At 37.4% G+C, this 23263-nt stretch overlaps 1 protein-coding gene across 2 annotated transcripts in view; it reads right to left on the bottom strand.

Moving 5' to 3' along the window:
* Nucleotides 1-23263, bottom strand: part of RSF1 (remodeling and spacing factor 1) — a 169779-nt gene that overhangs the window by 126681 nt on the left and 19835 nt on the right. The window lies entirely within an intron of this gene.

Below are 23263 nucleotides of genomic sequence, written 5' to 3'. Positions count from 1 at the left end.
TGTGAACTCTCTCTACTTTGTGCTCAATTTTTTTTGTGAATCTAAAACTGCTCTAAAAAATAAAGTCTATAAAAAATACCATAAAGTAAAATCACTTAACTATACAACTAAAATTTCTACTGTGTTTCTCATACCACATATTTGGTTTCTTGACTGAGATTGCAGACCAAGACACAGATTCACAGAATCAGAAAGGAATCAACAAATATAAATTCCAAATTGACAGATATCTCAGAAATAGAGTCTAATTGGTTTTCAAGCTGTTGAAGAAAACTACTCTTCTGACCCATCCCTTATCTAATGTGCTAAACTCCTCTATAGCATCCCTATAAATCTCTGCTTGACAAACTACAGGGACAGAAAATTTACTTAACCTTCCAAAATTCTAATTATTAGAAAGTTACCCTTACACAAAGTAAAAAATCTGCCTCCCTACACCTTCCTCCCATTTCTTGCTCTTATTCTCTAGTTTCAAAGAAAATACTTTCAATTCCTCTTTTATTGGAAACTTCAAATATTTGAACACAGCTGTATCTTCCCTCAAGTTTTCTCTTCCAACTGTAAACAACCAGAGTTCCTCCAAATATCCCCTGGACATCATCTGATTATATGGTATAACTGTATTAATTAGACCTGAGGGAAATAAAGGACACACACATTTAGCAATTCCCAAATACCAAATACTGCTAGTAACCTAAGAGAAATTACATTTATACTATCTAAAAAGTTTCCCTAATCAAATACATTAGGGAAATATATATTTATTTTTACCACAGAACTTCCCGAAGTCTTAATTGATTAGTCTTATATAAACAGTCTTATATCCCTATCTTGGATATAATCTGCAGCATTCCCTAATATATTTGATCATGGAATCTTTTTCTGTGAAACACACAATACCTTGTAGTATACAAGTGCTCTGAAGTACAGGTTGGGAAGTGATGGACTAATTTTTTTCATTCATTCTTTCAGATTCTTTATGCTCCAGTAAAGCCACTTCTAACTTGAAATGACCCTGAAGCATAAAAACATTTCACTATTCAACAAATTTCTGTGGGTCCACTATTAGTAAGCAAGAAATAGTCTCTACCTTTAATGAGCCTACTTAAGGGAGTCTTCTCTGGGGTGGGCGGGTGGGGAGGTAAATGGTGGGTGAGTTGGAGGTAAAGGAAAGAAGCAGGGGAGGGATGATTACAGACGAGTAAACAGACAATCAAACTAAGCCAAGACCAGAATACACAGGATTGAGGGTGGAGTGGAGAAAAGGGGGAAAAGGACACTGCTTATGAAAGTAACAAATACAAAAGGCTGAAAAACAAAGTGAGCATGGAAGTGGAAGCACTCAGAAAAGGGGTACGATCATGAAGAATCTTATAAGAACAGGCTACAAAGTTTACATTTTATTAAAAAGTTTAAGTGAGAGTGCTCTATAATTTAGAAAGATCTCAAAAACTGAACTGTAGGAAAACAGATAGCTTTTATTTGCTTATTTGTTTTAGGAGGTGGTGTGCAGGGTAGAGACGATATAAATTCAGGAAAATATCAATCCAGAAAGATGGGAGTAACCTGAAGGCAGAGGTGGTACCAAGAGAAGTGGGGGGATTTGAGATGTGTTTAGGAAACAAATAATAAAACTTAGGGACTGGCTGACTGAGCAAAGGGAAAGCATCAAGAAAAACTGAGGCACTGAATTAGGCAACTGAGTAGATGCCAATGACAATACATCAGGAAGAAAAAGACCTGGGCTCAATTCTCAGCTCTACTACTTAAGACAAGGAGACCATGATTCTGGTCAAGTTCTTTAAACAATGACTCTCAAATTCCTCGTCTGTAATAAAGGGTTGAACTGGCTATCTTACAGTTTTAAAAACAGGAAACATTTATACAGGGCTTCCCTGGTGGCGCAGTGGTTAAGAATCCACCTGCCAATGCAGGGGACACAGGTTCGAGCCCTGGTCCGGGAAGATCCCACATGCCGTAGAGCAACTAAGCCCATGCGCCACAACTACTGATCCTATGCTCTAGAGCCCACTAGCCACAACTACTGAGCCCACATGCTACAACTACTGAAGCCCGCGTGCCTAGAGCCCCTGCTCCACAACAAGAAAAGCCACCGCAATGAGAACCCTGCACACCACAACGAAGAGTAGCCCCTGCTTGCCACAACTAGAGAAAGCCCGCGCGCAGCAACAAAGACCCAATGCAGCCAAAAATATATAAATTAATAATAATTAAAAAAAGAAAACATTATACAAAGCTAAAATACCTTTATTTTCACTTCTGTCATGACATTTGGGGAACCAAGGTCAGTTTCAATTTCTTTTTCCTTTTCCCCAAACATAGTAGTCTTAATGATTCTACCTTTCTACATCTCAAACCTGCTCCCTATCTCCCCCAATTTCTCTATGATATCATTGCACCTTCTCACTTCAGAAAAACAGGTATGGATACTCTCCTGTAACCAAAGCAATCTTTAAAAAAAAAAATACTGCTTTCATGTCACTTCCCAGTTCATAAATATCTTTGATGGCTCCTAGATACTTATATAAACTCATCTAGATTTCTTACCCTAGCCAAAGAGTCCCAATATTCAATTTCAACCTAACTCTCCAATCCTTCCCTCTTACTTCTGCACTGAAATGCTTGATTCAAGTCATTCTGGCCTGTTCACTATCCACTAAGCATACCCAGTCTACAACCTATCTGGGCTTTTATTCAAGCGCTCCAGTTTACTGTTTTCTGCCACTTGAATCATATTCATCTTTTAATGTTGGGTCAATAAAAGCCCTAAAAGTCTCTGGGATACCTTTCCAATGATTCCAGCAACGTCTTTTTCCTGGGAATTCCCACAGTATTCATATTATCTATATCACTCATTTATCAGGTAAAAGCTCTGCACCTGTGTTTTATGCATATCCTCCACATCACAGACAAATGAAACCACAAAAAGTTTTGATGCAATTGGTACTATTTTTAAAAATCCAAGAGGACAAAAGTAAATATATGCAAAAAATGTTTTTCATCCCACTTCGCAAATATAGTCATTCTTGATTTAGGCATGTAGAAGTAGATTTCTTTATTAAAGCATTGGCTGTTACACAGTACTATCCAATAAAAATATAAAATGAGCCACATAATTTCAAATTTTCTATTAGTTCATTCATAAAAGTAAAAAAAAACAGGTCAAAATTAATTTTAACAATTTATGTTATGTAGCACTATATAGCTCAATGTTATTTCAACATACTATCAGCATTTAAAATTTCAGACTTTTACTTGACATTTTACTTATTTTTTTAATTTATAACTCAATTAAAATTATACATCATTGACATATCACAGTATTACTTTCAGGTGTACAACATAATGATTTAATATTTGTATACACTGCAAAATGATCACAATAAGTCTAGTTACACCCACCACCATACATAGTTACAAATTGTTTTTCTTATGAGAACTTTTAAGATCTCCTTGCTTAGCAACTTTCAAATATGCAGTACACTATTATTTTTTTTTCTTTTTTTTTTTAGTACACTATTATTAACTGTAGTCACCATTCTGTATATTACCTCCCCATGACTTATTTATTTTATAACTGAAAGTTTGTACCTTTCGACCGTCTTCAACCATTGTACACTTTTGGGGTGATACCTAGTATTCAAAACATATCATTTTACCCTTACAGCATATCTCAATTCACCCTAGCCATATTTCAAGTGCTCAAGGGCCACATATGGCTACTGGCTACTGTACTGGATCACACAGAGCTAGCACGTTTAAACCTAAAATTTAGAACTCACAATTTACTAACAATTTACTTAATTTTTTTTTTTTTTTTTTTTTGGTGATACAACTGACATATAACACTATCTTTAGTTTCAGGTGTACAACATAATGACTTGATATTTGTAAATACTGCAAAATGATCACCACAATATGTCTAGTTAACATCCAATTTACTTATATTTTTTTGTTACAAATAGAACTGACAGGCTAATAACCTTATGGACACTTGTAGCTCTTAATATTTTGCCAGTCAATAAGAAGCAGACAAAAACTTCAATAGAAAAGTTAAATTGAAAATATTATAATTCCCATACTTTGCATTCTCTAAACAGTGCAGTCTATATCTGCACTTTTCAAAACAGCAGCCATTTAGCTCCATGTGACTATTTAGCACTTGATATGTGGCTAATAAAACTAAGGAATTAGACTTTTAATTTTACTTATTTTTAATTAACTTAAATAGCCACATATGGTAAGTGGCTAGGGTTTGGGGCAGTGCAGCTATAAAATATCAATCATATTTTTTAAACACATGATCATTTTCTATAACACGCACTGACGATCTATAAATTCACTTATTTATCACCTGGAACATTTCCTAAATAATTTCATTTTGAGAACATTAGGTAATTATTAACTTCCTTCTAAGAATTATCTATTAACCAATTTCATGTCATTCTGAAAAATACAGGTTTTGTCCCAATTGAACCAAGATCTCTACCTTTTCACATGACAGATTTGATATATAACCTTTAACAGACACGTTTCTTTCACAAGGCCTCAAGAAGGTGAAAGGTTCTGAAGCAGAAGAAAAGGTCAGGTGCTGTGTGAATTCATGAAGGGCCTGCCAAAATGATGCAGGTATGAAACAGCAGTAAGTGGTTAGGATCCCAGAATGTATTACTGATCCAATCACCCAAAGATGTTCTATAGTTATGTTTTTCTAAGCATCTTTCCAGCACCAAGCCTTAAGAATGCTGCTGCTTCTGAAATTCTAGTTTTATTATGTACAATTCTCTTTTTAATGGCAGAAATTTACAGCTGGTCATAATAACTAAATTACATAATTCCTCTCATTTCTCATTGAAGTCTTTTACTTAAACTTCCTCTACGGTTGTAAGCAGCGATACACTTAGAGTCACAACACAGTTGATTTTATGTAGGCCATTGATAAAAGAACACTGATTTCAGATACAGGGATTTAAGTATAAGCTTACAAAAAGATTTTACTTACTGCCAGTTTCTACAAACTCTGTTGGGGGAGCACAGTTTTAACCATAATGACACTGGTCCCACAGTCCACTCGATCCTTGAAGTAACTATTATGTTTTTATATACCTTATCTGCAAAAAGTTCATTTAATCAATCATCTTAAAGTTTGCAGAAAAGCAAGAAAAAAAAGAACTCTCAAGACTATGAACTAAAACTTTGGTCATTATCTGAAAAGCTACAGTTTATAGATGCGAGATGCCAGGTTAAGTGTAATATAAATCACTAAGCTCAGCTTTCCATTATTACCATAATGGAAAAAAAAAAATCCAAGAATAGTTGTTATGTAAGCAGGCAAACCAAGGGGTTTCTAATGCTCCATTTAGGTTTTGGGTTTCATTTAGAATCATACTGCTGTTCCCATATAGGTAAAGAAACACACCAAACATGGCTCAGATTATTTCAGAACCAAAGCCGTGAAAACATCTCTGCTACAAAGAAAGTAATCAGTGTACTACTATAAACATCAGTATGGCTGGAGGCTCGAATAACCAGCATTCAGCACCTCTTCCTGAAGGAGAAGGTAGATGTTTATGGGTAGGAAAGACCTCTAGGTAAGATGATGTGAGCCAGCCTCACATCAGTCAGTCTTTAAAGGGTTACTCTTTCCTTATATGTACTTGAAAAACAGCATCCTGGCAGAGGGAATCCGAGGTACTTGAGGCAATGGCTTCCAATAACATACACCTCCAACTCTAATCAGATAATTCTATTTCCCTTCTCTCTTTTCTCTCTACTCAATTTAATAATCATGGGAGGGGTGGGGGGATGGGTAGGGAAGGAAGGAAAGAGAGACCCAAAACAAATTTTAAAAGAAAGAAATAATGATATCATGGTATTTAAGGAAGAGGAGGGATTTTTTTCCCTCAACATCTTTTCCTCCAATTATTTTAAATCTAGTGAAAGGTTGAAAGACTAGTACACCTGTCACCTAAATGCACCAACTGCTAACATTTTAGGTAAACATTTTTACACAGGATAAAACCATCAGCGAAAGGCTCTCTAATAAAAAAAAGAATGAAAAGCAGCAGCCAACCAAACCAAGGAAGGGAAGAACATGCCAGGCACAAGGAAATGCCTGTAGAGAAGACCTGAGGCAGATAAAAGCTTCCAGTGTGGCAGGAAAGAGAAAATGGTAAAAGATGCCACTGAAGAAGTAAGCAAAGGTCATATCTTATAAAGCCTTGAGGTCCGTGTAAAGAGTTTTGATTATATTTTGAGTGTAATGAGAAATCAAGGGAGGAATTTAGGAAAGTTTCCTGATCTAAGTTTTTAAAAGATCATTCTTTGTCTAGGCTCTGCTTCATAATAACCTAAGCAGCAGAGGACAGATGGAGTTACAGATGAAACAAAATTACAAAATTTCACTGAATCTAGGTGATGAGCATGTGAAACTGCATTATACAGCTTTCTAACTTTGTATAAGTGGGGAATACAACTAGACTAACTAGGAGGCTAGTGCCATACTTCAGGCAAGAGATAATGATCGCTTGGACGAAGGTGGCAGCAGTGGAGATTTAGAGAAGTACCCTCAAGGAAAACTGCAAAATCTAGGAAATTTCAAAATTTCTAAAATATTTTCTAACAAGCACCTTCACCAATCTCAATCTGAGAAAGTAACTACTATATATCTGTCTTCTATGTGATTCCTATTGATTTGTTCATTTTTAAAAGCAGAAACCACAACTTTTTGTTTGATTAGTCATGATTTAGAAAGACAACATATACACACAGACATTTAATAATAAAGTTAAATAAATTTATGTGTACCATGTCTTATTTCTCATACTCTTCATCATTTCAAATGTTCATACTGCACTTAAAAGCCTGCACTTAATATTTCAACTAAGTATTCTTTTTTTTTTTTTTTTTTTTTTTTTGCGGCACACGGGCCTCTTACTGTTGCAGTCTCTCCCGTTGCGGAGCACAGGCTCCAGACGGGCAGACTCAGCGGCCATGGCTCACGGGCCCAGCCGCTCCGCGGCATGTGGGATCCTCCCAGACCGGGGCACAAACCCATGTCCCCTGCATTGGCAGGTGGACTCTCAACCACTGCGCCACCAGGGAAGCCCAACTAAGTATTCTTTAAAACTGCGTTACATGTATATTATGAAAAGCACTAGAAAGAGTCAAGAGAAAGAGGTGCAAACCTCAATTTTCTCATCCATAAATGGAGTTGTACCAGATGATCTAAAGTCTTCCAGCTCTAATATTCAATGTCCAAGTCTAAGTATTGAGGCAGGTATTTATTTGCCTTAGAATAACACAGCAGTCGTCATAGGATTTAGCATTTTTGAACTGAAAGCACACTCTCTGATAAACTAGAAAACTTAGCAACTAAGATGTGATGTCAATTGCTCAAGGTCGAAGAGAGCCCAAGCAAGATCCCAGACCTCTGGCCTTCCAATCCAAGGCTCTTCCTAATGTTTCTTAAAGTACCAAATGGATGGAGGAATAGTTCAGAAGACCTGACTTATGAATCAAGCCACCCTTTCGGCATAGCTCAGTATCTGGGTTTTTATCTTTTACCTTGGGTTGTTCCTGCCTATGCACTCTGAGGCATTAACCATTTCTGAAATGTAATCCAGCTTTCTGTAACAACAGAAAGACTGCTACTCCTCCTCCCAATCCATTCTTTCTTTTTTCAACAGCTTTATTGAAAAGTAATTTACATACCATACACTTCATCCTTTTAAAGTACACAAATCAATGGGTTTTGGTATGTTTTATGATTAATGTTTAAATTGTGGTAAAATACAAATAACATAAAATTTGTCATCTTAACCATTTTAAGTGTAAAATTCAGTGGCATTAATAACATTCACAAAGTTGTGCAACCATGACTGCTGTTGCTGTTTTCCTATCCGTTTCCATAGTTAAAAGTTTTGAAACAGTCACTTCACTTCCAAATTGCTTTCTGGAAAATTTACAATTATAAAAGTAAAGTCCACTACAGTATATATTCTCCGTGGGAGCAATACTGCACCCAAGAGGGCAAAAACTGATCCTTGAGGAGGGCAAAAAATCTCAGATATGGTTTACAGTTCTCAGCAACTTAACCCTACCTGACAAAATCTTACCCCTTAGTATTTAAATTCTCTTGCTAGGGAAAAATTAATTTTAAATTAAAGTTTTCTCTTTAGGAGTGTGATCATGGGAAAAAGAAAAAAAAAAAGGTTGAGAAACACTGTGCTTTAGAATTCAAAAGCAAACACTGTTACTCAAAATGTAAAGCACCATCTTTAGACAATGCTCAACCTGCGAAAGAGGCTGTATCCACTGAAACCAAAGCCAAGCTGCAAACTGCCTTGCTACCCCACAAGAACTGATTTTATCCATAATGTTAAACACAATAATGGGAAAAATTATGTTACAATTTTAATATTTAAATAAAGCAGAAAACCAAGCATGCTAGCTAAAAAATTGTTTTAAATTTATCCCCAATACTGATAAGTAAGAGAGAGTAAGAATTAAGTATAAAACAGGAAAAGAGAAAGAAAATAAAGGTAGGCTCTTTGACATCATATAGTCTTAACTACCTTTACAGTCTCACTTTGTAATTACCTATCATCTATCTCCTCTTCTTCCTCTCTGCCACCCTTAGATGTAAGCTCCAAGGTAAGGGTCAGATCTATCTGCCTTTTTCATTGTTGTATTCCCTCCACCAAGCACAGTTCCTGGCTCATTCAACTATTTGATGAACTAGAATGGGACAAGAAAATAAAGGACAAGGAAAGCAACAGGGAGAGATGGAGTGAGGAAATTTTAAAAGTTCTCAGACAGCTAGAAAAAAAGAAAGTTCCTTTAGGTGTGAAAGAAAAATTATCTGAAAAGTATGTAGGAAAGTGATGAGGGAGATGAGATGAAAAAGATGGCAAAAGTGGCTTTAGAATTTCAGTTCACTGTGTGAGCCATCTGGTGACAGCACTAACCCAAAACAACTTATTGGCAGGGTTTTATTTCCCCTTTTCTCTCCCTTTTGAGGAAAGGGATGGAAGATGTGAATGCTCCCATGGACATTTGTATACAGGAGTCAATAATGAAGTCCACAAGTTTAATTAAATAAATACCTATATAGTGATTTCCTAACACCAGACCTCTATAAAGTGCTAGATTTCTATCCCCATCATGTATGTTCCGTAGTATTTAAAAACTTAAAAGCACAGTAAAAGATGCCTTTATGATTCAATACCACGATTTTAGGTGTTAGGAAATCAGTTTGATGTTTCTTTTAAAGACCATTCTGCAGATCTATGAACTTAAATTAAAAGAACTATATCTCTTGGGACTTCCCTGGTGGCGTAGTGGTTAAGGATCCGCCTGCCAATGCAGGGGACACAGGTTCAAGCCCTGGTCCGGGAAGATCCCACATACTGCGGAGCAACTAAAGCACGTGTGCCACAACTACTGAGCCCACGAGCCACAACTACTGAGCCTGCGTGCCCTAGAGCCCGTGCTCCACAACAAGAGAAGCCACCACAATGAGAAGCCCACACACCACAATGAAGAGTAGCCCCTGCTCACTGCAACTAGAGAAGGCCCATGTGCAGCAAGGAAGACCCAATGCAGCCAAAAACAAAATAAATAAGATAAATAAATTGAAAAAAATAACTATTTCTTTATGAAATTTATGTCATCTTTATTCCTTGCTAACAAGTGATCATACTTTTCTTTCAATCAACATTCATTTGACAAGCAGAGATAACGATATAAGTAACATACCATGTCATCTTACAGTTTCCTAAAATCTTGGCAGAAAGCATAACAAATGAATTCACTGTAACTTCTACAGTTATTTCAATAAATGAGAAAATGTACATGAAAACACTTTATAAACCATAAAGCAATAAACAAACCAAAGTTACTGTTATTCACCACCAGATGGTGATCATGTCTTATTTAAAGCAAATGCTGACACCTTATTCAGGGGCCAGCCAACTGACTATTAAAAATTATTAATAAGCAAACCAGGTTGTCTGAATACAATACTGGTGATTTAAGTATGTTCAATTGAAACATCAGCAAAACAATAAAAAACAGGTTCTGCCTGAAGATTTCTAAAGGAGCTGATCTCTTCTTATTCACATTTGATACAATTTAAAGAAAAAGACAACAGGGCATGTTTTCTGGCAGTCTTATATGGGTTATTTAACCATTCATACCACCTTGATCCACCCCAACGTGTTATTTTAAAGCAAATTCCAGATATCATGATTTCATCCACAAATATTTCACTGTGTATCTCTAAGGGATAAGGACTCTTTAAAACTAAGCATAATAATATTATTACCACCTAAAAACTAATAATTCTTTAATGTCACAGAATTTCCAGTCAATTAAACAATTTTAAAACATTTTCAATTAACCAAGAAATAAAACTGTATTTTTTTGTTACCTCTGTAGCAGATGCTGGCAGCACCTCACCTTTAGCCCCTCAGCACTTATGATTCCAGTACAGGCCAACCTGCAAGCATGTGCAAGTCTTCACATGAGGGTTTTTTCTGACTACAGGGCAGGGGAGTTAAGCATTCCTGAGGGCATCCCTAAACCAGTAACTGAAAGAGCTCCTTAACCCCTTTGCTGGGATGAATCTGAGATATAATCTACACTGCCTTTCAGCTCAACAGAGGATTTAGTCCCAGTAGCCTATAAAATAACATACTTGAAAACACATCCCATATTGGCTTTTTTTCCCCCTTTCCAGTATCACTTCCCCTGTCCTTGTCAGTGTTTCCTGGCTTCAGTTTCCAAATAAACTATTTGCACTCACATTTCTGTCTCATGGTCTACTGCCTGGGGAATCCAACATAAGACAACCTCTTAATTTTGAATGAAAGCTATGGACATCCTAAGAAAATGTAAACATAAAAATTTCTGTAAATATGTTCAAAGAGTTTAGAGACAACCCAAAAGACATACAAATATCCCAGTTTAAAGAACCCTTTCTCCTACAGGTTCAGGATAGTCAAGATCTTAATGTGTTCCACTGAGATTGTTCAGTTATGTTGAAAAACTAACATCCCCACCGCTTACTCTTCATTGTTGGCAAAGAAGCATCATTATCTCAATCCTCAGTTCTTATGTGCGTAACAATCTAACTGAAAGTACACCAACTGCAGGCTTAAGTGCTACACTTTAAAGAAAAAAAAAATGTTCCTAGAAGGAATGGTTTACTAAGACTGGGTCCCTTGAAAAGCCACAAAATGTGATATTTATGAGTATTTTCATTTATATATGACTTTTTTTTTTATATATGACTTTCAATGGATATTTTTTTTAAACTGCTGCTGGCCTCAAACAACAATTCAAGTAAGAGTAAAGGACTTGTGAAGATTTCTTTTGAAAAATCAACTTGGGGTGGGGGGTACTTCCCTGGTGGTCCAGTGGATAAAAATCGGCACTCCCAATGTAGGGGGCCCAGGTTCGATCCCTGGTCAGGGAACTAGATCCCACATGTATGTCGCAACTAAGAGCCTGCATGCTGCAGCTAAGAAGTCCACAGGCTGCAACTAAGAAGCCTGAATACTACAACTAAGAGCCTGCATGCTGCAACTAAACAGGCCGCAAGGAAGATCCCACGTGCCACAACTAAGACCTGGTACAGCCTAAATAAATAAATAAATATTAAAAAAAAAGAAAGAAAGAAACCAAAAAGAAAAATCAACTTGGGGCGGTCATACTAATAGTATGATAAAGTCCCCTCTAGCTAACACACACTCCTCCTCTACCCTTCTGAAAAAAGTTCTATGCACTCAGTTTCCATTTTCTCACCTGTCCCATTTGCTCCAAACCCACCACAATCTGACTAGTTAAATTAAATGGATGCTTTAGTCTTTGCCTTAATTTGGCAGCATATGACAGCAGTGATCACAACTTCATTTTTGAAACTTGGCCATCCTGTGACACCACTTTTTTGATTTCTCCTCTTATTTCTTTGCCCTGTTTTGGATTCATTTGCAGGCCCACTTCTGCCCTTTCCTTGAAAGCTGGTTCTATTTTAGGACTTCATTTCTTTTGTTCCTAAGATATCTCATCCATCCCTTCATTTCAACTTAAATATGCTGTCTCACTCTACTGGTTATGGATATGTTCACGTAACAGAAAACCTTACCAGAGTGGCTTCACAAATATAATGGGTTACTTTTTCTCATACAGACTTCTCTAGAAGTCCAGACTAATGAGTTGCTAGTTTTGGTTTAATGGCTCAACAAATCCACCATATTCAACTTCATGGAATACCCAAACATTCCATGCTGTTTCTAGTCTTTGTACCTTAGCATGTGCAGCTCCCTCTATCATCAACCCACCTCTATTCACCCTCAGAGTTGTTTGGTCGTCACTCCTTAAGAAATCATTCTTTTATCCAGTCTTTGATTATTCTTTTATCTTATCAGGATTAAGTGCCCCTGCTGGATATTCCAAAATGATTTTGCTCATACATCTCACTGTATCATAAATGCCTGTCTGATCACCTCTATCCCACATTAAATAGGCCTTTATCTTCAGCACCTAGGACAGTGCCTAGTGCATACCATACATTCAATAAGCACTTATTGAATGAATAGATGATGTGGCCTTTAAAAAAATCTATTTTATTAGAGAAATGCTAATCAAAAACTACAATGAGGTACCACCTCACACCAGTCAGAATGGTCATCATTAAAAAGTCTACAAATAATAAATGCTGGAGAGGGTGTGGGGAAAAGGGAACCCTCCTACACTGTTGGTGGGAATGTTAATTGGTACAGCCACTGTGGAAAACAGTACGGAGGTTCTTCAAAAAACTAAAAATAGAGTTAGTATATGATCCAGCAATCCCACTCCTGGACATATACCCAGGCAAAACTATAATTCAAAAAGGTATATGCACCCCAATGTTCACAGTAGCACTATTTATTGATACAATAACCAAGACGTAGAAACAGCCTAACTGTCCATTGACAGATGAATAAAGATGTACTACATATATACAATGGACTACTACTCAGCCATAAAAAACAATGTAATAATGCCATTTGCAGCAACATGAGTAGACCTAGAGATTATCATACTAAGTGAAGTAAGTCAGAAAGAAAAAAACAAATACCATATTATAACACTTATATGTGGAATCTAAAATATGACACAAATGAACTTACCTATGAAAGAGAAACAGACTCACTGACATAGAAAACAGACTTGTGGTTGCCAAGCAGAGGGTGGGGGAGGGATGGATTGGGAGTTTGGGATTAGCAGATGCAAACTATTATATATAGAATGGATAAACAACAAGGTCCTACTGAACAGCACAGGGGAACTACATTCAATATCCTCTGATAAACCATAAAGAAAAATAACATGGAAAAGAATGTAAAATAAAAGTTTAAAGTAATTTATTCACAAACATGAACTCATAACCCAAGCAACTGGTTGATTAGCAAATGAATAAACAATAATATACGTTTCTTGCTCATACTTAAAGAAGCAGACAGAGAAACAGATACATTTCTAAAACCTTTAAAGGAAACATGTAAAATAGACTATCCATCTTGGCAATGTGCATTTATACCAAGCAATCAACTATACCCATGCTTATCAATTTACAAATTGCCAACCATAAACTTGCCTTTATGAATGATTAAGTTTCCTAATGTGACAAGAGAAGAAACTAAGATAAGCAAAAAACAAACAAAAAACAACAAAGAAGAAACCAGAAGAGACTATGACTAAACAAATGGTTGCCTTGTGACCCTCTTCCTAGACAGTGACCCCACTTTTAACCTGAGGCAACCACTGATCCGCTTTCTGTCACTAAGATCTGTCTTTTCTAGCGTTTCACATAAATGGAATCATATAGTATGTACTCATTTTGTCTGGCTTTTTAAGCTCAGCATAATGTTTCTGACATTCACTCACGTTCTGCATGTATTAGCAGTCCGCTCCTTTTTTACTATAAATAGTATCCTATTATATGAATATATTTGTTCATCCAATCATCTGATGAACATTCAGGTTATTTCCAGTTTGGGGCTATTACAAGTAAAGCTGCTATGAACATTTGTGTACAAGTCTCTGTGTGGACATACATTTTTATTTCTCTTGGGTAGATAGCAGTGGAAACTGATAGGCTGTATAGTATATGTAGGTTTAACTTAATAAGAAACTCCCAAACATTTCGCCAAAGCGGTTGCACTATTTAATCTTCCCACCATTATTGTATAACAGTTCCAGTTGATACACATCCTCACTAACATCTGAGGTATAGTGGGTCATTTCAAAAGAATGTATCTTCTGCCATGTTGAGTAGTGTTCTAGAAATGTCACTAACATCCAGTTTGTTGATAACATTGTTCATGTCCTATATTCTGACTGATTTTCTATCTAGTTGCACTATCAATTACTAGGAGGAGTGCTGAAATTTCCAATTATAACTTTAGATTGTGTGTGTATCTTTCAGTTCTGTCAATTTTTGCTTCACATATTTTAAAGCTGTTACTGGGGGAAAAGACACTGTCAGAATCATCACATCTCCCTGATAAATTAACTCCTGTAGCATTGTTCTGAAGTTTCCATTTTCTGATATTAGTATAGCTATTCCAGCTTTCTTATGATTCGTTTTGCACAGTAGAGCATTTTCTATTCTTTTATTTTTCACCTGTAACCTTCTAACTAAAGTGGATTTTTGTAGCATATAGTTGGGTCTTGCTTTTTTTATCCAGTCTGACAATCTCTTTTATCTAACTTTAACTAAAACACAACAGGTGGCTAGTGTACAGCCCGTGAACTAAGAATGGTGTTACATTTTCTAAAGGTTGGGGGTTAAAAAAATAAATAAATAAAAGGAAAAACAGTATTTTGTAACACATGACAATTACATAAAATTCAAATTTTAGTGTCTATATAAAAAAAGTTTTAGTGGAGCACAGCCATACTTATAAATTTATGTAATATCTATGGTTACTTTCATTCATGCTACACTGGCAGAACTGAACAGTTTCAAGAGACACTGTACTGATCACAAAGCCTAAAATATTCTTAATATCTGGCTTTTAAAAGAAACTTGCCAAACCCTGATTAAAACCATTTATATTTAATGCAACTATTGATATAATTGGATTTAAATCTACAATCTTACCATTTATATTCTGTATATTCCACCATTTCTTTGCTCCTTTCTTCCATCTTTTCCTGTTTTCTTTTGGATTAACTGGGCACACTCTAGCATCTCATTTTATATCTACTATTGGCTAACTAGGCATACTTCTTTATTTTAATATTCAGTGGTTGCTCTAGGTTTTACAATATACATCTTTAACTCTATACAGTGTACCACCAATGATATTCTCTCACTTCACAAAAATGTGAACACTTGTTACCCTTACAACACCGTAGTACTTCTATTTCCCTGCTGTCATCCTTAATACTATGGATGTGATACATTTTACTTCTACATATGTTGTAAAACTTACCATAAATTATGATTTTTGCTTTAAACAGCCAATTATCTTTTAAGATGTTTAAAATTAGGGAAAATGTATTTTATATTCAAACATATTTATCATTTCTTGCACTCATCATCTCTTTGTCTAGATCCAAGCTTTCATCTGATCCATTTTCCTTCCATCTAAGATGTTTCTTATTGTATATTTCAACTAGCTAGTAATAAATTCTCTGGTTTTATTTCTCTGAAACGGTTTCTATTTCACCCTTGTTTTCAAAGGATATTTTCCTGAATATATAACTATACACTGACAATTTTTTTTTTTTTCCAGTACGCGGGCCTCTCACTGTTGTGGCCTCTCCTGTTGCAGAGCACAGGCTCCGGACGCACAGGCTCAGCAGCCATGGCTCACGGGCCCAGCCGCTCCGCGGCATGTGGGATCTTCCTGGACCGGGGCACGAACCCGTGTCCCTTCCATGGGCAGGCGGACTCTCAACCACTGTGCCACCAGGGAATTCCCTATAATAGTTATTTTTAACATCCCTGTCTGCTAGCTCCATCACCTCCGTCATTTCTAATCTGTTTCTTTGGGTTGATTTTTCTACTGGTTATAGGTTACCCTGGACGTGCTTCTTGCAATGTCTAGTGATTTCTGCTTAGATGCTGGAAAATATCAAAGTCACACTACTGTTTTTGAGTATTTGCAATCACTCCACAGAGAGCTGGGATTTGTTTTGGCAGGCATTTATTTACAGATCCATTTATCCCTCTGAGGACTTTTCTGTCTTTACTACATGACAAATCCAGTGGGGTCTCCACTGAATGCCTTGGGTGCTCCAAAAGACCCTTCACTCTGGTCAGAATTAAATGTCTCCTGCATAAATTCGGTAAATGTTCTGCTAGTAATTCCCTGGATGTTCACTGCCTAGCCTTACAGCGTTTTACTTTATGCATTCATGACCTAGTATTCAGCAAAGATTCAACGTGGCCCCTATAAACATTTCTGGAGTTCTTTTGTTTGCATAGTTCCTATCTTTTCAGAAACTGGCTGTGCAACTTCTAGCTGCCTAAGTCTCTCCAAAATCCAATCTGTGTCTCCTCAACTGAGTGAGGCTTGCAGCCTCATTAGGCTCCCTCTCCCTGCTTCTTCAATCCCAGACAGGAAGCCATGGTAGTTGTAGAGCTCATATTCCTATTTCCCTTCTCTCAGGGACCACAGTCCTACTCTGCCCTACCTAATAAAAGACGGTTCATATATTTTGGTCCAGTTTACTATTTGCGACAAGTGGGTAAAGACTCCTTATTGCTCCATCACGGCCAAAGATGAAATTCCTCATTTTTTAAAACAAAATGAAAGACATATGTATCTGAGCAGATCATACAAATTTAAAGAAGAATGAATTATAAATGAATCTATTTTTCACATGTCAAGTACCTAAAAAGAAACAATAGGGGTATCAGATACTGGTTTCTAACATTTCCAAAAAAAGAAAAGGGAATATTGGATCCTTAAAACTTTAGACGTGTCTCCATTATGAAGAGGCTCACAAATTAATAACTTGCCCAGCTCACACAAATATCAAGTGGCAAGGCTAAGATTCTAACCCAGCTGACAGTAAACACCATGTTTTCACTCTACACCACATTGCGTCCCATTATTTCTCAACACAAATACTACATTTTAAGAAATCTGGTTTGCCAAACTGAATTTATTAAAATCTCCTGTGTTTTACTTAGAAAAAGTTACTATTAACTATCAGTAATAATATCTGATCAATGTGGGGAAAAGATATTACCACAGGGAGTTGAGAATATTTCATATAAAAGCAATGATAGGACTTCCCCGGTGGCACAGTGGTTAAGAATCCGTCTACCAACGCAGGGGAGACAGGTTCGGGTCCTGGTCCAGGAAGATCCCACATGCTGCAGAGCAACTAAGCTTGTGCTCCACAACTACTGAGCCTGCACTCTAGAGCCCACAAACCACAACTACTGAGTCTGCATGCCACAACTACTGAAGCTCGTGCGCCACAACTACTGAAGCCCGTGCACCTAGAGCCCATGCTCCGCAACAAAGAGAAGGCACCGCAATGAGAAGCCCGCGCACTGTAACGAAGAGTAGACCCCACTAACTAGAGAAAAGCCTGCGCCGCGCAGCAATGAAGACCCAATGCAGCCATAAATAAATAAATATATAAATAAGCAATGATACAAATGACTGAATTTAAAAAAATATTATAAAATAATGAAACACTGTATAGCATAGGGAACTCTACTCAATACCCTGTAATGGCCTATATGGGAAAAGAATGTCAAAACAGAAAAAAAATAGGAGTGGGTATATACATAACTGATTCACTTTGCTGTATACTTGAAACTAAGACAACATTGTAAACCAACTATACTCCAATAAAAATATTTTTTTAAAAAGAAACAAGTAAAAATAAAACAAAAAATGAAAAAGAAAGAAAAACAGCAATGATACAATGTCATTTTTAGCCTATGTGGCATTTGGACAAATAGATATGTATTTTTTTAAATCTAAAATTGGCATTTAAAAATACCTTAAATGATTTGTGGACCTTTGGTTATGATTCACTCAAGCTAGTAAATCCCTAAGGAACACATATATTTCCTATTTCATAGGTGGACATTATGTTCATTATCCAATGTTGGAGACCCCCTAAAATGTAAATTCCTTTAAAATATTATCCATAAGACCCAGAAAAGGGGTTAACATAGACACTCAATGCACACTTGGGGAATAAAAGGCCCCCATATTTCCATTCTCAAAATGATGGAGGTACATTACACCAAGAAGGTGGGCTGTCCCTCTTCCACAAATCCCTTAAAATGACAGTAAAAAACAAACAAAGAAAAACAAAGAGATAGAGAGAAAAAAAGTAATAGGCTTGTGGTTCCAATAAATATGAAGTAACAGAAACTGTATTTACCTTATGCCTAAAACAACTAAACAACAGAACAAAATATATGAAACACTGGTACTCGAGACATTACATAAGAGGTGACAAAAGACAATAAACAATGATACATGAAAGATTAGAAACAAAGATGATAAACACTAAACTGCTCCAGTGTATTACTTGGGTAAGGAGGCAAAGAGGGAGGACCCGGTCAAAACCTGGCAATTTCCCTCTGTCAAAGAGGTGAAGCTGCGAGTCAAAAAGGCAAATTAGGGTCTTCCCTGGTGGCGCAGTGGTTGAGAGTCCGCCTGCCAATGCAGGGGACATGGGTTCGTGCCCCGGTCCGGGAAGATCCCACATGCTGCGGAGCAGCTAGGCGCGTGAGCCATGGCCGCTGAGCCTGCGCGTCCAGAGCCTGTGCTCTGCAACGGGAGAGGCCACAACAGTGAGAGGTCCTCGTACAGCAAAAAAAAAAAAGGCAAATTAGAGATATGAACTAGCGTTCATGGAGTAGAGTGACAAAGAGGTGAGAGGTGCAGAGACCACTCTGGAAATCCACAAACAGTCCCTTCTGAGTCTTCAGCAAAATACTAATCAGTGTATGTATGTGAGGAAACTACCCAAGGTCAAGGAAAGAAGCATTAAAAGGAACAGAGGAAACAATGCCCAACACCCATACAAGTGTTATGAGCAAGTTCTATTCCCCAACAGCCAAAATGGAAAAAGGTCATATTTCAAATAGCATTGGCTGGAACAGAGGTCAGCAAATTACATCCCACAGATCAATCTGCTCCTCCTCCTGTTTTTGTACAGCCCAAGAACTAAGGATGGTTTTTACATTATTAAACAATTGAAAAATAGTCAAATGGTAACATTTTGTGACAACTGAAAACTACATGAAATTCAAATTACAGTGTCCAAGAATAAAGTTCACAATATGCTCATTCATTTAAATACTCTCTGGCTGCTTCCACACTATAACAGAAGGGATAGGTAGCTGAGAAAGAGACTGAGTAGCCCACAAAGCCTAAGATATTTACTGACTCTTTACAGAAAAATGAGTCTTGTGTCAGTTGGAAGAAAAGTAATCCTAGAATAAACACATATCCCATCCCACCTAAAAAAGCTTAGAGGGAAGATATTAAATAATCAGTTCCCAAGTAACTGAATCACATCCCAGAGTTTAAGAATACTATAGGTGTACAAAAATATCTGGCATTTAGCGTAGTTAAAATTAACAATGTCTAGTATCAAATCAAAAATTACCAGACACAAAAAAGAAAGCAGAAAAATTAAACACATAATGAGAAGGAAAAACCAATTGGATCTGACTCAGAAGTGACCAAATAATAGAATAAAAAGGGACAGGAGAATTTATTATATGATTATAAATTACTATAATACATGTGATTAAAAAGCCAGAGGAAGAACTGAACATGTTAAGTGAAGACATGGATAATATAAAAGAAGACATAAATGAAAATTCCAGAAAGGAAAACTACAGTGTCTGATGTTAAAAATACACTAAATAGCATAGAGGCTAGACTGGCTATCCCTACTACCCACCCTCCCATTAGTGAACTTAAAAACACAGCAATAAAAAACAAACAAAATGATGGTGAAAAAGGACTGAAAGGTCTTCCCTGGTGGCGCAGTGGTTGATAATCCGCCTGCCAATGCAGGGGACACGGGTTCGAGCCCTGGTCTGGGAAGATCCCACATGCCGCGGAGCAACTGGGCCCGTGAGCCACAATTACTGAGCCTGCGCGTCTGGAGCCTGCGCGTCTGGAGCCTGTGCTTCGCAACGAGAGAGGCCGCGATAGTGAGAGGCCTGCGCACCGCGATGAAGAGTGGCCCCCGCTTGCCACAACTAGAGAAAGCCCTAGCACGGAAACGAAGACCCAACACAGCCATAAATAAATAAATAAAGCAAACTGTCAACAAGTAAAAATAAATAAACACTATTATATTTTTAAAAAAAAAAAAAAAAAGGACTGAAAAAAGATTCAAAGAGAATCAATAAACTGTGAGGCAATTTCAAGTGGTCAAACACACACACAATTGGGAGTCCCAGAAAACAGAAAAAAAATTATTTGAGGAAATGATAGTGAAAAAGAAAAATTATGAAAATACATGTAAGTGTTGTGGCATGCAGCTGAACAAGTACTTATAGAGAACTTTATAGAACTAAAAATCGTTAGTGTGTGTGTAAAACCAAACAAACAAACAAAACAGAAACAAATTCATAGATAGAACAAATTGGTGGTTACCAGAGAGGAGGGGAATAGTGGGATTAGCAAACAGGCGAATAGGTGAAGAGAATTAAGAAGCACAAACTTCTAGTTATAAAATATATAAGTCATGAGGATGTAAGATTCAGAATATAGAACATAGGCAATATTGTAATAACTTTAAATGGTGACAGGTGGTAACTAGACTTATTGTAGTGATCATCTCATAATGATATAAATGTCTAATCACTATGTTGCACACCTGAAACTAAGGTAACATTGTATGTCAATTATACTTCAACTAAAATTTTAAGAAAAGAGCAAACGAAAGAGGCCAGGTTCAAGATGATGATGTAAAAAGATCCTGAATTCACCTTGTCCCATGGAAACAACAAATCCACAACCACATATGGAATAATTCCCTCTGAAAGGGACCTGAAAACTGGATGAAAAGAGTCTCCACAACAAAGGCTAAAAGGACAGCACTTAGATGGGTAGAAGAAACAGAGAAACGATGACACCAAAGGAAAAACCACACCCCAGCCACAATCCACAACTGGGAAGGATCACAAAGGTATGGTTATTTTCCCTGAAGAGCAAGGGATTTGAGTTCCACATTGGGCATCCCAACTCCTAAATCCTGAATAGAAGAGCTCCCAGGACACCTGGCTTTAAAAACCAACAAGGAATAGGTCCAGGAAAACTACAGAACTACAGAGAACAAAAAACTTGCTCTTAAGGGGACTGCACACAGACTCAGTCAACTGAAAAACCAGTGCATGAACATGAGCTTGAAAAGTACCTGGACCAGAGGGGAAGGAGACCCATGCACTAATTTTAAAGCATCTACCTGAGAGGGAGGAACCACTTGGGATACACTTCCTAGGGACTGAGACAGTGGCGGGAGCCATTTTGGAGATCTCCATCTAACCTGTTAGTGCCAGTGGGCATGGCCCACCAAGAGCCTCACCCACCTCTTGTGCCTTCTTCAGGCCTGAAACCCAGCTAGATGAAAACCCCTCCTACCAGCACCCAGCAGCCAGTCCCCACAGCCATTCTGAGGACCAGTGCACCAAAGCAGCAGCTGCAACTCTGACTCAATGGGAGGGTGCAAGCAGCCCACATAGGGGTACCCACTGAGTGCTGGGATCTGAAGCCCAGGCAGGACTGCACTTCTGAGCCCTATAAAATGTCTCCTACATAAGGCCACTCCTTCAAGACTAGATATATAGAAACAAACAAAGAGAGAAGACAGAGGAATTTGTTCCAATCATAAGACCAAGTCAAATCTCAGAAAAAGAACTAAACAAAATAAAGATAAGCAATCCACCCAATAAAAAGTTCAAAGTAATACTCACAAAGGTACTCACTGAACTTGGGAGAAGAATGTATGAACAAGTGAGAACTTCAACAAAGAGAAAGAAAATATAAGAAAGTACCAAACAAACTTTTTGAAAAAAACTTATAACTGAACAACATAAATAAATACCCTAGAGAGGTTCAACAGCAGACTGGACAGGTAGAAGAACGAATCAGCAGGCAAAAAGAAAAATAATGGAATTCACCCAGACAGAGCAGAAAATGAAAAGAAAAGAAAAGAAAAAAATTTTAATGTAAATTGGTGCAGCCACTATGGAAAACAGTATGGATTTCCTCAAAAAATTAAGAATAGAATGCCACATGACCCAGCTATTCTACTCCTGGGTATTTTTCCGAAGTACATGAAAACACGGATAAGGAAAGATATTTATGCACCCCTATGTCCACTGCAGCATTATTTACAACAGCCAAGATATGGAAACAACTTAAGTGTCCACCAATGGATGAATGGATAAAGAAGACATGGTATGTGTACACACACACACACACACACACACACACACACACACACACACACAAATGGAATACTACTAAGCCATAAAAAGGAAATCTTGCCATTTGTTACAACATGCATGGAACTTGAGGCTATTTCGCTAAGTGAAATAAGTCAGACAGAGAAAGACAAATACTGTATGATTTTACTCATATGTGGAATCTAAAATAGGACAAAATAAAATCCAACAAACAAATGCATAGATACAGAGAACAGAACAGTGGTTACCAGAGGGAAAGGTGATTGCAGGGATGGGCAAAATGGGTGAAGAGAGTTAACTGTATGGTGATAGATGGTAAATAGACTTGAGGTGGTGATACTCTGTATTGTACACAAATGTTAAACTACAATGCTGTATACTTGAAAGTTATATAATAAAAAAATGAGAGAAAAAAATAAATCAAAGCCCTATTTTAAAAAAGAGAGAAAGGGTTTACCTGGTGGCACAGCGGTTGGGAATCCGCCTGCCAATGCAGGGGACCCGGGTTTGAGCCCCGGTCCGGGAAGATCCCACATGCCACGGAGCAACTAAGTCCATGTGCCACAACTACTGAGCCTGCGAGACACAAGTACTGAAGCCCACATGCCTAGAGCCCATGCTCCTCAACAAGAGAAGCCACGGCAACGAGAAGCCCATGCACCGCAATGAAGAGTAGCCCCCGCTCACCACAACTAGAGAAAGCCCGCACACAGCAACGAAGACCCAAAGCAGCCAAAAATAAATAAAATAAATAACTTTTAAAAAAAGACGAAGCAG

This window comes from Tursiops truncatus, chromosome 8 (genome assembly GCF_011762595.2).
Source record: "Tursiops truncatus isolate mTurTru1 chromosome 8, mTurTru1.mat.Y, whole genome shotgun sequence".
Classification (NCBI taxonomy): domain Eukaryota; kingdom Metazoa; phylum Chordata; class Mammalia; order Artiodactyla; family Delphinidae; genus Tursiops; species Tursiops truncatus.
Note: the sequence above shows the minus strand (reverse complement) of the source record. Positions and strands in the feature narration are given on the sequence as shown.